This window comes from Psammomys obesus, unplaced genomic scaffold (assembly GCF_907164565.1).
Source record: "Psammomys obesus unplaced genomic scaffold, mPsaObe1.curated_primary_1811, whole genome shotgun sequence".
In the NCBI taxonomy this organism is placed as follows: Eukaryota; Metazoa; Chordata; class Mammalia; order Rodentia; family Muridae; genus Psammomys; species Psammomys obesus.
The window spans coordinates 18,240,208-18,254,535 of NW_026596039.1; the positions used below are offsets into that span (position 1 = coordinate 18,240,208).

The 14,328-nt window shown below is 55.1% G+C and overlaps 1 protein-coding gene across 6 annotated transcripts in view; it reads right to left on the reverse strand.

The window, feature by feature from the left end:
- Lingo1 (leucine rich repeat and Ig domain containing 1) overlaps positions 1–14,014 on the reverse strand; it is a 175,266-nt gene extending 161,252 nt beyond the window's left edge. For 2 of the 6 annotated variants that reach the window (XM_055622313.1, XM_055622310.1), the window contains exon 1: positions 13,908–14,014. The gene's annotated coding sequence lies outside the window, so the exon portion shown is untranslated. Of the gene's footprint in view, positions 1–11,981; positions 11,999–12,311; positions 12,726–13,907 lie in introns of those variants that run through there. The other 4 variants (XM_055622311.1, XM_055622307.1, XM_055622309.1 and 1 more) reach the window with 3 other exon arrangements.
- Positions 14,015–14,328: the final 314 nt, after the last annotated feature.

A 14,328-nucleotide genomic window follows, 5' to 3' on the forward strand; every position in this document is an offset into this window, starting at 1 on the left:
TTTCTGTTGCCCTCACTGGAGTAGGAGCCTGGCTGCCCTGGAGTGTTAAATGGCCTTGCTGAGCCTCAGGTCCTTCCTGAGGACTGCAGCCACCACCTCCCATATTAAAAGGAATAACAGATGTCATTATGAGTTGGGGTGGAGGAGCAATGGGACCAGGCAGGAATGCTAAGCAACCAGGTCAAGGCCCCATGGGCTCAACTGACTCCTTTCTCCAGGGGCTTTCCTCAGCTTGGCCTTGGTCACACTGGGTGACAGATCTGGACTAGGGTCCCCCTGTCCTGCTGGCTTCACCTGCTCCTTGGTGCCTCCATGTATGTCTCAGCACCTCCTGATCCTCCCCACCTCCCCCAGAAGCAGGCAGCTGGCCTGAGCTCCAGCAAACTAACTCAAACACAGATCTACAGAAGCCCCCATTCCAGCTACCCTGGCCCTTGTTCTCCTCACCTCTAAAACTGGGGCTTCTGGGGCACAAAAACTCCCCTCTATGCTGTTGTGAAGATTTATAAGAGCTTAGTGGCACAGTTTGCTCGAAGCAGAGCAGGGCAACTTTCTGTCCCTCATCTCTAGGCCTCAGTTTTCCCATATCGAAGCAGAAGGATTGACATGAGTGATGTTTTAGGGAGGCTTCTGGGTGCTGAGCCGAACTCTGAAGATGCAGATGAATATTATCCATCCAGCAAGGGCATTGTAGCCATGAGGAAGAGCTATAACAGGGCTCCAAGATAGACGTGTCTGAGCCACAGTCTCCACCACTCCCTGTTACACCCCACCTGCCAGAGCCTCTCATTACCTACCTGGTTCCTTTAAGCTCCAAAGACCACAAGCAGCTCAAAAATGGAAACCCTGGTGTGAGAGGAACAGTGATCAGGGAGATACGGAGGGACAGCCAGGTTCACACAGGTGGTCCAGAATAACCAGTTGAAGTCCCCAGACCCTTACGAGCCACTGTGGTTCCATAGATGCCTGACCCTACCAGGGCTACCTGCAGATCTGTGACACATGCACAAAGATTTGGGGTCAAAGCTGAGCTCAAGACTTCTGTCACCTGTCCTCTGTAGCCATGGACCGTACACAACCCAGTCCCTAGAAACCAGTCCTGGCTAGCGACGGCCAGTGGCCACACAGACCTCAACACAATCAACTCTGCCACTGGTGAGTGCTGTCTGGCCAGGCAGGGCTTCCCGGCAGATTAAGGCCAATGCCAGCTCCAGACTCATTCATATTCCAGTCTGGCTGCCCGCTACAATATGGCTGCGAAATGCAAGGGCAGAGGCAGCCCTCCGAGAATGCCCAGCGATGATTCCTCTCCAATTCCAATTTACTCTCCATCATTAATGCTTTTGAAAAGCCCCACATGCTCTGCAAACAGGGAAGGAACATTGTCTGGAGAAGTGGGGAAAGGAGAGGGCTGGGGACTGGAAGAGAGAGGTTCAACAGAGGTAGTGCTGGCAGCTGGCTGGGGGCCCTGAAACCTGGAGTTGAAGCCCAGTGAGGCCTATGTCAGTCAAGGATGCTGGCCCCTGATCTTCCATCTCCACTCCCTCAAGGGACTGTTCCAGGTCATCTTAGAGTCAGATGTAAGTAGGCTTTGCAAACTGTCAAGGGCTGTGCCTTGAAGAACACAGGAAAGCAAACCTGTCTAGGAAAGTAGAGACCTATGTCCTAGGTGCCACACCAAACCAGGGAACCCCAACAGCACGCAAGCAGCAGGATGTGGGTCCTCTATCTTAAACACATAGCCATCAGCTACGCTACCTCTCAGACTTACCAAGGGAGGCCCCAGCTAGCATCCCTACCCCGTCAGCCCCACTGCAGACACAGAGGGATCCTGTGAGTGCTTATACCCTGCTCAGAACCCCTTTATGGCTCTCTGCTTTCCCACAGGCTACCGAGAAAGCTTCTCTGGGAGCTCAGATACCCCCTCCTCCAAGCCTCAGCACCAGCCACGCCCAAATCTTCCCTTTGCAATACCACTTCTGACATAAAAGTCCCTCCTCTTTGGCTTCAACTCACCTGTCAGAGCCTTAGCTCTCGCCAGGATGCAACCCAAGTGTTTCTCATCTATACAGCACCCTCTCTCACTCCCCCGGCACACACTGCCCTGAACTGTAGCTCAGAAACATGAATATTACGTTCATGTGCTGCTTCCATTACAACCAGTGGGCTGGCGTGCACAGAGACTTTGTTCATCCTGTGCACTCCCACTGTGAGACAGAGTACCTGAGTCATGGTAGGGCTATTCCTCTGGGCAATCAGACTTTTCTGGGCACATGCTATGTGTCACAGTACAGTGGGGGTACAGCAGCTGATGACCAAGGTGTCTGTGCCCTCCAGTTGTCTCCAGCGTAGATGCTCAGGGAATGGCTACTGGAGCCTAAAGGACATGTAGCCATTTTGTAATGGGGAAACTAAGTCCCAGAGAGATAAAATGCTCATGTACAGGTGTTCTTGCTTTCAGCTCACTTCTCTCCTACTCTTTCTCCCTCAGGACCGTGGCAGCAGAGAGGGGCAAGACAAAATGAAACATTAGAGTGAAAAAGGGAAGGAAAATATGGGGGATCTTCCACCCTCTCTCCACAATGTAAAGAAAATTGCTTTCTGCCAACTATCGCAGCTTAAAAGCAATTAGAGTTTTTGGAGGGGACTCTGGCAGGAGCAGAAGCGACAGAGCGAGCGCCCAGCACGGAATGGTTCCAGCATTCGTTTGCATCAAGTAAGGGGTGGGGGGAGGTGTTAAAGGCAACAATTTTGAACAGCAGAGACAGTGAAGATAAAATATTTACAGCCTCAGAGGGAAGGTCCTGAAGGGGCCAGGGACCCCCTGCTTGCCTCTCCCACCCTACAGTGAGGGAGGCAAAGGACCGGATGTGGTGAAGAGAGGAACCGTGCTTCTCCCTGCACTGAAGGGAGAGAGGCTCCCTGAGGCTCCCCCTCCTACCCCCTTCCCACTACCACACCCACAGCCACAGGAGCCATCTCTGAAAACCTCAGACCTTCCAAGCCTGAGAAAAACCACAGGTCTGAAGACACGACTCCAGATGCTGCTCAACTGTGACTAACAGGTTCTCAGTAAACTCATCCTTCCTTCCTCCATGCCTGACCCTCAGGCATGGCTCTCCAGGTCTTGGGGTGGCCTAAGTATGTGTCCAGATCTCAGCGGGACTCCACATTTGACCACCCCTGCTCTTTCTGCATCCTGAGCCTCCACAGGACCATTGAAGTCCTCCTTCCAAACCCAGAGCAGCCGCCTCGTCCTGTGACCTCACCTCTGCCTAGCTCCACACTGAGCTCCTGCCCAGGACAGACACAGCCTCCTTGAGGAGCAATTATTTTTCCATTCCTCTCTCTGGTGGGTCTGCATGTCCTTCGATCTCTCTGGGCCAACTTTCCTCAATTAGTAAATAGAGATCTGAACAAAACAGAGCCCATGGGCCTCCTACAATTGAGTAAGGTAATACAAAGTACCCAGCACTCTGATGAACAGGTGCTCAGTAAACTCACTCTGCCTTCATCCATGCCTGACCCTCAGGCATGACTCTCCAGGCCTCAGGATGACCTCGATGAGTCCACACCTTCCCATGCCATCGTGGAGAGTCACCCAACAAATGCTCACCAGGAGGACCTGTGACAGCTGTGAGCAAAGGTTGTGGAAAGCTGTGGAAGGCTTTGTGCACACAGAGACCTAGTGAGCAAGTGTGGGGCCAGTGGGGCCACGGCCTAAGAAAGACTTCCCGTGGAGACCCTCATTCAGAGCCCTGGGAAGCCTCCACACAGGAAAGCGAGAACAGGTGCTCTGTGGGGCCTGCAGCTTACCTCCTTAAATACCTTCCCTCCCTGAGGCCCATGGGAACCAACACCAAGACAGCTGCAATTGAGGACAGAGAGCAGACACCAGGCCTCATGATCCAACAGGCATTTCTAGGCTCAAACCCCAACTTCACAGGGACCAAGTAGGCAGACTCTGAGCCATAGCTCGAGAGGCAGCATCCTCTCAGGGCCCACCTGGGGTCCTGCAGAGAGAGTGTGGACAGTTCAGGAATGCACATGGACAGTAGACACGGTGCCCTCTGGCAACCCCTATATGCTGGGACAGCAGAAGAAGGCCTGGTGAGGTAGGGGACAAGGACTGAATTCTCCTGAAACCCTTCTCAGCTCACTTCCTTCCAGCAGGGCTTGAAGGACCAGGCCGCAGACAGTCACGGCCTAGCCCTCCCACCTTACTCAGAGCAGGAGAGACCCATCTGCGCTCAGTTCTCTACCCTGTGTGACTGCTGCCAGGCACCAGCCCCGCCCTCCCTGGGCCGCTGTTCAGGGTCAGTTTCCTTCCTTTGGCAGGGGATGTGAAGGCTTGATGGAGTCAGTCAGCCTGCAGGGGCACAGCCTGGAGATCAAAAGTGCCTTGCTGTCTCTGTCTTTTGCTCTCCCTCTGCTCACCTCTCTCCCCCCGGGGGGGCTTTCCCATCCCTACCCCAATGCCAGAAACAACCCTGCTACCAATCAGAGCCCAAAGACCCACTGAGAGGTGGTCCTGTTCCCATCTCCTGCCAGGCTTCAGGGCTCCTCAGCCTCTTTTGCCCTTCCTGTGTGCCCCAGGGCTGGGCTGACACCCAGGGGTCAGGGGAGGAACTACGGTGTCTCAGACCATCCCTCTGAGGCCTCCTCCTTCCCCTGCTGGTAAGTGACTACTCTGTCATATGCACACATATTCTCCTAAACCCTCTGTAAGGCTAGCCCCCACCGCCATCTTCCCCTTTCCCCCTCAAGGGCATGGCCAGAGCCTGATGGCATTCTCCTACATTGAACAATAAACAAGAAGTTGTTTTAGATTTTTTTTTTCCTGACACAGCAGTTCCTTATTAATCTCAATGCAAACAAAGGAAAGGGAGACAACTAATCTAAAAGAGGTCACTTCCTGTCTCTCATGGAACTTCCAATCTGAGCCCAAAGACCCACCGAGAGGTGGTCCTGTTCCCATCTCCTGCCAGGCTTCAGGGCTCCTCAGCCTCTTTTGCCCTTCCTGTGTGCCCCAGGGCTGGGCTGACACCCTGGGCCACTCCTGAAGTCCCCTTTCTACTCTCTGCTATGCGACCTTGGACAAAACAGATGGCTTCTGGGGCCTTGGCTCCCCCATACTGTCGGCATCCTCATCCCTCAAGGATAAAATGTAAAGAATATACATGGCCCTTAGAGATCAGACAGAAACATTTTCTCTTGTTTTAACAGACAAATGCTGAACTACTTAGGGATGAAATGTCATGATGTCTATGATATACTTCAAAATAATTTAGAAAAAAAAAAAAAGATTGTTAAATCCAGGCAAGGGTGTCTGGGAATACTGTTCTCTTTGCCTTTCGAAGTGTCTGAAAATGTTCTTAACAGAAAGTTAAAAAGCACTGATCACATGACCAAGCCCACAACAATGCCCTGAGCTTCCTGGCATGCCTGAATGGCAACTGGGTCTTGTGTGTAGGTTAAACATGCCCCGTGCCATCTCCTCATGTTGGCTCCCTAGAAATTGCTTTCTTACACATTGCACTAGAGCCCAGCTCCATGTTTTGAAGCCAGCACCTCACTGAGGTAACTAATGTCTGGGGCTATGGTCCTCTATCCTCCAGGCTCCTGTCCACTCTGCAGGGAATCATGGTACTGAACCCATCCATCTCTAAACCTCAAGATGTCCTTCCTCAAGGCAGGTCAGGTAGAAAGGAGAACAATCGTTCAAAGGCAACTGACTGACATCCCATTTAACAGGTGGGAAAGAGGAGACCCAGAGGTAGGATAGCCGAAATGGAATAGGGACAATTAAAAGACAAAGGAAAGTAGAGGAAAGCAAAAATTCCCCTTCCCCCATCTCAACCCTGGCTCAGGAAGGAGGTCCTGAACCTCAGTTCTCTAGCTTCTGTTTCTCCAGCCTCATTGTCAGGGATGAATTGCAGGATGGAAATCCTCCAGCCCGGCCCGGCTGACCCATACCAGAGCTGGCCAGGCCTGCCCCACTGGTCGATCGTGAAGAGTTATCAAGACCCCAAATAATCAATCGCTAATTGCTGAATGCCATGCAATTCATCGGCAAGAGTTATGTGTGGCCGGTGACTGGGCGCCCCCGCACCAGTCTGATGGAGCCTCCTGGGGCAGAGCGGGCTAGGTCTGTGGCGAGCAATGCAGCAGAGAAGATGCCCATAACTTTAAGTTCCTCAAAACAATATCCTGGGCCCAGCCCACATCCTGGGCCCTGGGGCCACCCGGGGAGGAATGGCAGGGGCCGTGGAGGCCCTGAGGGATGAACCACATGCCTCAATTAGTTTATCTGTCCCCTGAGCATGCCAGCTACCCAGGATGGATGAACCACGGCACAGGAATGGCAAAACAGCAGAGAACTGCTAGAAGGCATGCCTTGTGCTGGAGAGTTGGGACAACATCCTGGAGGGAACATGGAATCCTGTGGGGTACTGAGTGACAGGATACTCAACAAGAGTATCCTGAGAGGGACTATCCACCATCACCTCTGGGACATACACTTCAAGCAGTTGGTCTTAGTTATCTCTGTCCCCACAGTATCCAGCACAGCTGGGCTCAAAGGAAGTGCCCAACAAGTGAATCTTCAAATGCTTGCAGGGTCACTAAGTTGTAGGGTCCAAACTCCTGGGCCCACTGTCATGCTATGGTGTCATTATGCTCCACCAACTTAGAAATGCACATTTGTACTCAAAAACAGCCTTGGGACACAGGCTAAGAGACCATTCTTTCCAATCTACAAAGAAATGAGCTTGGAGACATCGTGGCCACCCTAGAGGCACACAGCAATCATAGGCAGGGTCCAGGACCTTCACCCACTCTCCCACAAAGATGGAGCCCCACTCACTTTGGCAAACCCTAGAGCGATATGGAAGCCACTCCTAGATCTCCCAGCTTCCCACCACCCACACCAGAAGGCTCCCCACACTTCGCCCCTTGCCCACTTGGAGATAAAGAGACACAGGCAGTGGTCTTGACCATCCCAGGCCAGCTTCTGTGAGGCTGGTCACTAGGACCACTTAACTTCCGCTTTAGTGTAAACAGAGCTGAGCAGGAGTTCCCAAAGTCCCCAAGCTTGGAGCAGACAGAAGACAAAGCCACTCTCAGTCTCTACCCCAGAAGTGTGGGGACCTGTATCCTGGAGCAAGAATGCTGGGCTAGGAGACGGGAGGCACGTTCCAACCAGCTGTCATTCCCTGATGCCTGTTTCCTCATCTGTGGAGTGAGGCAATGTTCTGCCCACAGTACAGAGCAGCCACCAGGATTAATCATGAATAGAAACAGGCAGGAAAGGAGCAGGAGAGGTGGCTCTGTAGTTAAGAGCGCTGATTGCTCTTCCAGAGGACCCAGGTTCAGTTTCAAGCTCCCACTTGGGGGCTCACAACCATCTGTAACTCCAGTTCCAAAAGATCCAACATCCTCTGCTGATCTGCTTAGGGACTGTATGAATATGGGGCACTTACATACATGCAGGCAAAAACTCATACATCTAAAATTAAAACACTAAATACATATTTTATGTTTATGTATATAAACATGTATGTGTGCATATATGTGTGTGTGTGTGTGTGTGTATACACATACATATACATCTATGAAGCCAGACATAATGGCACAAGCCTATGATCCCAGTACTTTGTAGGTAGAGGCAGAAGGATCAGGAGTTCAAGGACAGCCTCTGCTGAATAGTGAATTTAAGGCCAGCCTAAGCCATGGGAGGCCCTACTACCACTCCCCAAAAATAAAAAAACATGAAGATTATATAGCAATTTTTATTTTAGGAGATAATACCAGTGTTCCTCTTTGTTTCAGTCAGGACATTGAAACCAACAGGACTCAATATCCCCCCTCCCCCACCCCTGCAGAAGGCACAAAATGAGGCTACCATTGCCTGAATAGAATGTTTCAAAGTGTGTTGATGATATATCTACTAAGCTAGTATCAAGCTCTCTTCATGATGCAGGTAAAGAAACTGAAGTTTGGGGTAGAGGGCAGGCAGGGCTGGGGAGAGATGTGATTTATCCAAGTTCACCAGGCTTGGCAGCAGCTGAATTAAAATTAAAACCCAGTTCCATCTGGCGTCCACAGGCCATTATGATCATACCTGGTTGACTTAAGAGACTTGTTTACACCCGAATCTCAGTGACAGACTCAGTTCTCGGTGTGAGGGACCTTACACACACAGACTCCACTGAGGCCTCAGACTGGCTCCCCAAGCTAATGGCTACAGGGCCATCAGAGCTGGGTGGGGCACATGAGAGGGAGGTGGCGGTCACAGCTGGCCTTACGCAAACTGGACAAGTCCCGGACTCAAGGCTGCCTGTCCAGCTGTCCTAGCAGATGGGTGCTACAACTGGGCCACCTGCCAAGACCCAACCTCCATGTCCCAACCAACCTGGACATAAGGATTCCATTTTGGCCTCTGCCTGCTCTGGCCCTGGTGGCTGGCAGTGCCCGTGCAGACCAGAAGGCCCCTGGTGACAGCCACTATCTCTCCTTCAGCAGCCAGCTCCTTCCTTGATGTGGCCATATGGCCTCATATGCTTCCTGACAGCTGGACTGCCCCGGCAGCTGCCCGAGGATGTCCCCTTCAGAGCCCCTGAGGCCTCACCTCCCCAGCCACCTCTCCCGGCAGGGGTGGACGAGACAGGAAAACTCTAGGTTGGAAGCTGCACCCCAGCTTTACGTCCCCCTTAAGCCTCAGCCCTTCTGGGGCTCAGTCTCTCTGTCTGCCGACCTCTACCCTTTCCCTCCCTTTGCACCCAGTTCTGAGTTATAAATCACCCAAACTCATCCAGTTATCCAGGAGGACAAAAGAGAGGCACCAAGGCCCCAGGGCTCAGTGGCTTGACTCAGGGCACTTGCCATGTCTGCATGCCTCATAGGTGAGACTGATCGCTTGCCCTTCTGCCCTGCTGCTGTCCTTGCCACAGGCCTGGACTTCCCGTGGCCTCGGGACTACCTCACTGCGTCTCTCAGACCAAGGCTTCCCACCATCAGCGCAGGTGTGGTTTAAATCACAAATCTAATTTTGTCTCTTGAGAATTTCATCTCTGACCCCTGTATCTGGCATCAGCACACATCCCTACTCTGGACACTCAGATTCTTCATGTCGTCTTGCTTATTGCCTGTCATCCTCCTGAGCGAGCTACTCCGTAGCAAACACACTCTTCCCACACCGAGTGCTTCCCGCCCCCTTGCCTTCGCTACTGCTGGGCCATCTCCTGGAAAGCCCTCACCCACATCCACATTCTCCAGTCACTCATTGATTCAACAAGGATTTATTGAGCATCCACCAAGTGCCAGAAACATTTCAGCAAGCCCGAACCCCTCCCGGCCCTCAGTGCCCTCTGAACTGTCCCCTCACATCCTGTGGCCCGCTCTGCTCAGAGCCAGGGTTGTGGGTCCAAGCCTGAGTCCCCTTCCTAGCTCATCCAAGGAGGACTAGCACTATTATCAAATCCACAGCATGCACCCCAGGTTCCAAACCAGATGTCCCAGCTGTGCAATGAGCCCTAAGTGCAGGATTCCAGGCAGTGGGGGGCAAAGTTTAAGGGGGGCAGTTATTCAGCCCTGGGAAGTCATGAAAAAGATTACACTGGCCAGTATGAACCTCTACCCGTAAGGTCTAAGTGGTCAGAGATAATTTTTGCCAACAAGTCACCCATGATCCAGTCTATCCTCAACTTCCTCAGGTAGCTGAATTTGAATGTAACGATTCAAACCCCAGACAAAATGGGGGGAGGGGTTAGGCTCTGGCTAGGGAGAGAATCCAGGAGCCACAGTCCTGAGGTTGGAGTGAGAGTGGCTTTCTTCCTGAGGGGGCAGCCAGTGGGACTATGGAGGATTCCTAGCCCAGCAGCACAGAAGGTGACTTGCCCTTTCCCCAGCCAGGAAGACACAGAAGCCTTCTGGCTAGGACCAGCTAGAGGCACGTAGCAAGGCCACTGCTGGAACAGAAGCACATGGCAGGAATTCAAACTGGCCTGGATGGCAAAAGCTGGGCCATGCCAGACATTAGGCCATTCTCCAGCTACCTAGAACGTTCATCCACATCTAAGAAACAAAAATCCGGGCTCAATGATGAAGCCCTTGCCTAAAACACGGGCCCTCAGTTGGGTTTCCAGCACCTCAGAACGAAAGGAAAGTCCAGCTTGGGGAGACACGGAGGGAGAGGGAACATAGCTGAAAGAGAACAGAAGAGCCTTGGCTGACAACATCAAGTCAGCAGGAGTTGAAGAATCAGCCAGAGCCAGCACAAGAAAGGAGAGGCAGAGAGGCTGCCTGGGAGGGGAAGCCAACAGAGGCTGAGGAAGCTAGGACAGCATTCATCTTGTAGGCACAACCACTGCAACCAAGGTGAGACCCAGTCATCCCAGAGCCGCAGCCTGCGCCTCCAAGGACCTGAGGACTCAAAGACACCTGCAGGCTGACAGCTCTGACCTCCTGTGTTTGAGCCGGGCCCCTGGGGAAGGAGTTAGCCCAGGGGCACCAAGGTCCCTCCTCTTCCCTAACAATACTTTTAGCTCTCAATGGCAAGACAGCTCAATGGCAGGGGGCCCACACAGATGAAATGCCAAGGCTCACCATAGCTCTGACCCTGGGATAATACTGGCGGGCCAGAGCTGGGCTGGGCATAGCAAGCAGGCCAGTCTACAGAGCACAGACAGGCCAGAGCGGGGCTGGGCATAGAAAGCAGGCCAGGCTACAGAGCACCACAGAGCACAGACAGGCTCTGGCTCCAAATCTAGGCAGCACGAATTTAACAACACTGAAGCAGGAGGTCCCATAGATCAAGTCGGGGAGATAGAGTGCCTCTGCCGAACTGCATCAGGCTGAGTAGCTATTCTACCCCAGACGTTGGTGACTGACAGCAGAGACCTGAATTGGGGTGACTCCAGCCACAGGCCTCCAGAGTCCTGGTTCCAGGTCAATAAACAACGTCCGATTACCCTGTCTCTCCCTTCCTGCTTCTCCAGGGCCAGGACCAGAGCATCCCATCAGAGACGCAAGGGACTGTCCTGAGACTGGAGGGTGGTGTTCTCTTATCTCAGTTCCTGCTTCAGCACCCTCCTTTGTGAACAGAAAGCCTCGGGGATGAGGACCCTGCCTTTCCTGAGGTGGCTGAGAGACGCTAGCTGAAAGCCAGGTGAAAGTGAAAATTGCCTTCCGGAAAATCTAGATACTGGCTGGTCCCTCCAAGCAGCATCCAAGCTAAGATCAAGACTTCTAAGCCCAAAGGCTTGCACTTTGAAATGCCACGAAAAAGCATATATGGGCCCCATCTGCACGGAAGAGAACTGGAAGGATTCAAGATCAATCAACAGCCAAAAGTTGCTTCCTAGAGGAGGGAGAGCCTGTGCTGGAGAGAAAGAGGACTCAGCAAGGAGGCTGAACCATTCCCTGGAGCAGCCAGGACAGGACCAGCAGAGCCTCGCTGAGAAGGGGATGCAGGGAGTAACACAGGCTTGACGTGCCTTGCTCTAAGCTGGGGTGGGGATGCCAGGCCAGCGGGCCTGGGGATGCCCCTCCTAAGTATCCCCAGCCCCCGAGAGCTGGGCATCTAGCGTCTCAAGTCAACTCAACTCAAACACAATCGTTTGCATTGGCAGGGAGTTCCTTTCTTCCCGCAACCTGCCCACGGGGCAGGAGGCACCTGGGGTCACACCCGGGGTCACGCATCTGCAGGCTTCCCACTTCTCCACCTTCATGCAGGTTACAAAGATGTCCCTCGGCCCTGTGGATCGGCCAGTATGCGGTCCCGCCTGACCCTGGCAGGGTCACGGGATTCTGGTGTAGGACCGACTCCAGGGGCACCGGCTTGATAGGCATCCCAGAGAGCCCATGGTTGACATGTTGGGCTGTCAGAACGGCCCCCCTCTACCTACCAGGGGGTCCAACCAGAGCTCCCACCCCACTCTCCCTCATGTTTTCTCCTCATGAAAGAAAAGCCAAAGTTGTACCATTAAAGCACCTCCACCCCCACCGCCTCCAGGCCTGCCACGCCCGTGACGCTCCGCAAAGTTGCTTCAAGCCTCCGTGATTCCTGAGCCAGGTGAGGGTTCGGAGGAGCTGCGCAGCAGGAGGGGAGCGCGCTCACGCCGATGGGGTGCTGAGCGTGCACGCCCATCGCGGACGCGCACCCGACACCCCACCCCCCACGGCTGCCCCGAGGTTCCAGCCCAATCAGAGGCTCAGAACGCGGCGCTGCCAGCGGGCTGACACCCTAGCTCCCCCGCCTGCGCCCCTGCAGCCCCAGCCCAGCCGCAGCATCCAGACTCGGCCACACTCACCATCGGAGCGCGCCGTCTGCGCGCGGCCCCGCTTGCAGCCGGCATCGCCGGGCTGGGCTCGCCTCCGATCCCTGCTCCAGCTTGGGCTCTCGCTCCGCAGGGCTCGGCTCCGAGACGGTGGCAGCGGCAACCAGCGAAGCAGAAAGGGCGTGTGTGCGTGCGTGCGTGTGTGTGTGTGTGTAAGAGAGAGAGAGAGAAAGAGAGAGAGAGTGTGTGTATGTGTGTGTGTTTGTATGTGTGTGCGCACGGGAGAGCGCGCACGGCGTGTGCGCGGCAGAGCCCTGCGCTCTCCTGCGCGCCCGGCTCCTGCCTCCTGCTCTCCAGGCTGCGACGCCGGCAGAATCCCTAACGCGCGCTCTCACCCGCCCGTGTGCTCACACACGCGCACACTCGGGCGCGCACACACCCCCGCCGCCGCCGCACGCCCGGCTCCGCACTCCGGGTTCTCGCCCTCCCGGGGAGCTCACGGAGGGACCCCGCCGCCCCAGCGTCCTAGCCACGCGCCCCCCCCCCCCCGGGCCCACCGCGCCTCGCGTCCCCCGCCGCTCCCCGAGGACGCACCGCGGGCGTCCCCGCTCCTCCGCGCCCTGCCCCGCCGCGGCCGCGCTCTCCGCCCAGCCCCGGCCCCGGCCCGGCTCCTGCGGCTTCCCCCGCACCCCGCCCTGGCTCTCAGTTCTCTCGACCGCCGCTCCTGTCTTCCCCCTGTCCCCGGCCTCCCCCGCCGCGCTCCGTCGGCCTTGTCGCCGCCGCCCTTCTCGGCGCCCACCTCCCCACGGCGCTGCGCCGCTGCCTCTCACAGTCCCCGCATCCCAGCGGGTGCCGCCCGCCGCTCGCAGAGCCCCGGCTCCCGGCGCGCGGTGGGCGGCGAGGGACCCCGCGGTCCCTCCGCTCCTGGCCTGAGCCGGGCTGATGGCGACGTCCCGCGCTAGCCTCGGCTGCGACTCACAGCGCTCATCTCACCGAGGCTTAAAGGCATAGCGCACACGGCTCGACCTGCCCCACCCGGGACGCCGAGCAGAGCGGCCTCACAAGGCCGGAGCGGGCCCGGGCGATGCTGCCCCTGGGGCCGCGTCGGCCGAGCGTGAGTCCAGCCCTCCCGGGCTGGAGGTGAGTCAAGGAGAAGGACTATGGAGATCTGCCCAGTCCACGCCATCCAGGGGGCGCTCAGCAGTTGTCGCTCTAAGCCTGAGGACCAGCTAGGGTCTGGGGGAAGTGTAGGCTGCACCTCCAGGACTGTGGCCCTGGGAGGAAGGACTAGGGAGCTCCCTGTCCGGACATTAACCCACCCCGCGTGAAAACACCTGTTAAACAGGGACGGCAAGGCTCCTGGCCCAAGGTGGCCTCCCCTCTTACTCTGTGACCTTGGGCAAATGCCTACACCTTGGGCAAATGTCTCTGCACCTCAGTTTATCTAGGAGAGACATGGGCTTCCGTCATCTCTAGCGCCCTGCCCAGCTCTGATATGTTAGCTGAGGATGTTGGGGTCCTGGAGTCCAGCCTCTTCAGGTCCTGGTTGCCCCCTCAGTTGTTCTGACTGTTCCCCCATCTCATCAGAAGTACAGAGGAAAGGTAAAGTTGAGCGGAACAGGAACCTACCGGTACAGTCTCTACAAAACAGCATCTCCCTGGACTCTCAGGTTCGTCGCTCCCGCTATCCAACCGTGCAGAGGGCTGTTGGTTTCACCCAGGTGTTCACTAGGCGTCTACTGCTTGCTCCCATCGTTTGCTAGATAAAGGAGTAGCAGACACTGCCATCCATCAGAAAATGAGGAGGCCGGTGGTGTAGAGGAGCTGTTGGGGTGCGGGAGAACCTAGAAAGCTTCCTGGAGGAAATGATGGTGAATCCGTGTATCAGAGCATGAGCAGGAGGTGGCCAGGCAGGAAGTGAAGGGATCCGAATCTCGTTCAGAAAGAAACATGCATAAAAACCAGGAAGTGGAAAATAAGGAATTGTGCGTGTCTTTCTGAGAAATCTTGAATTGAGTTTCAACTTGATTCTGGGGCAGTAGCAAGGCTA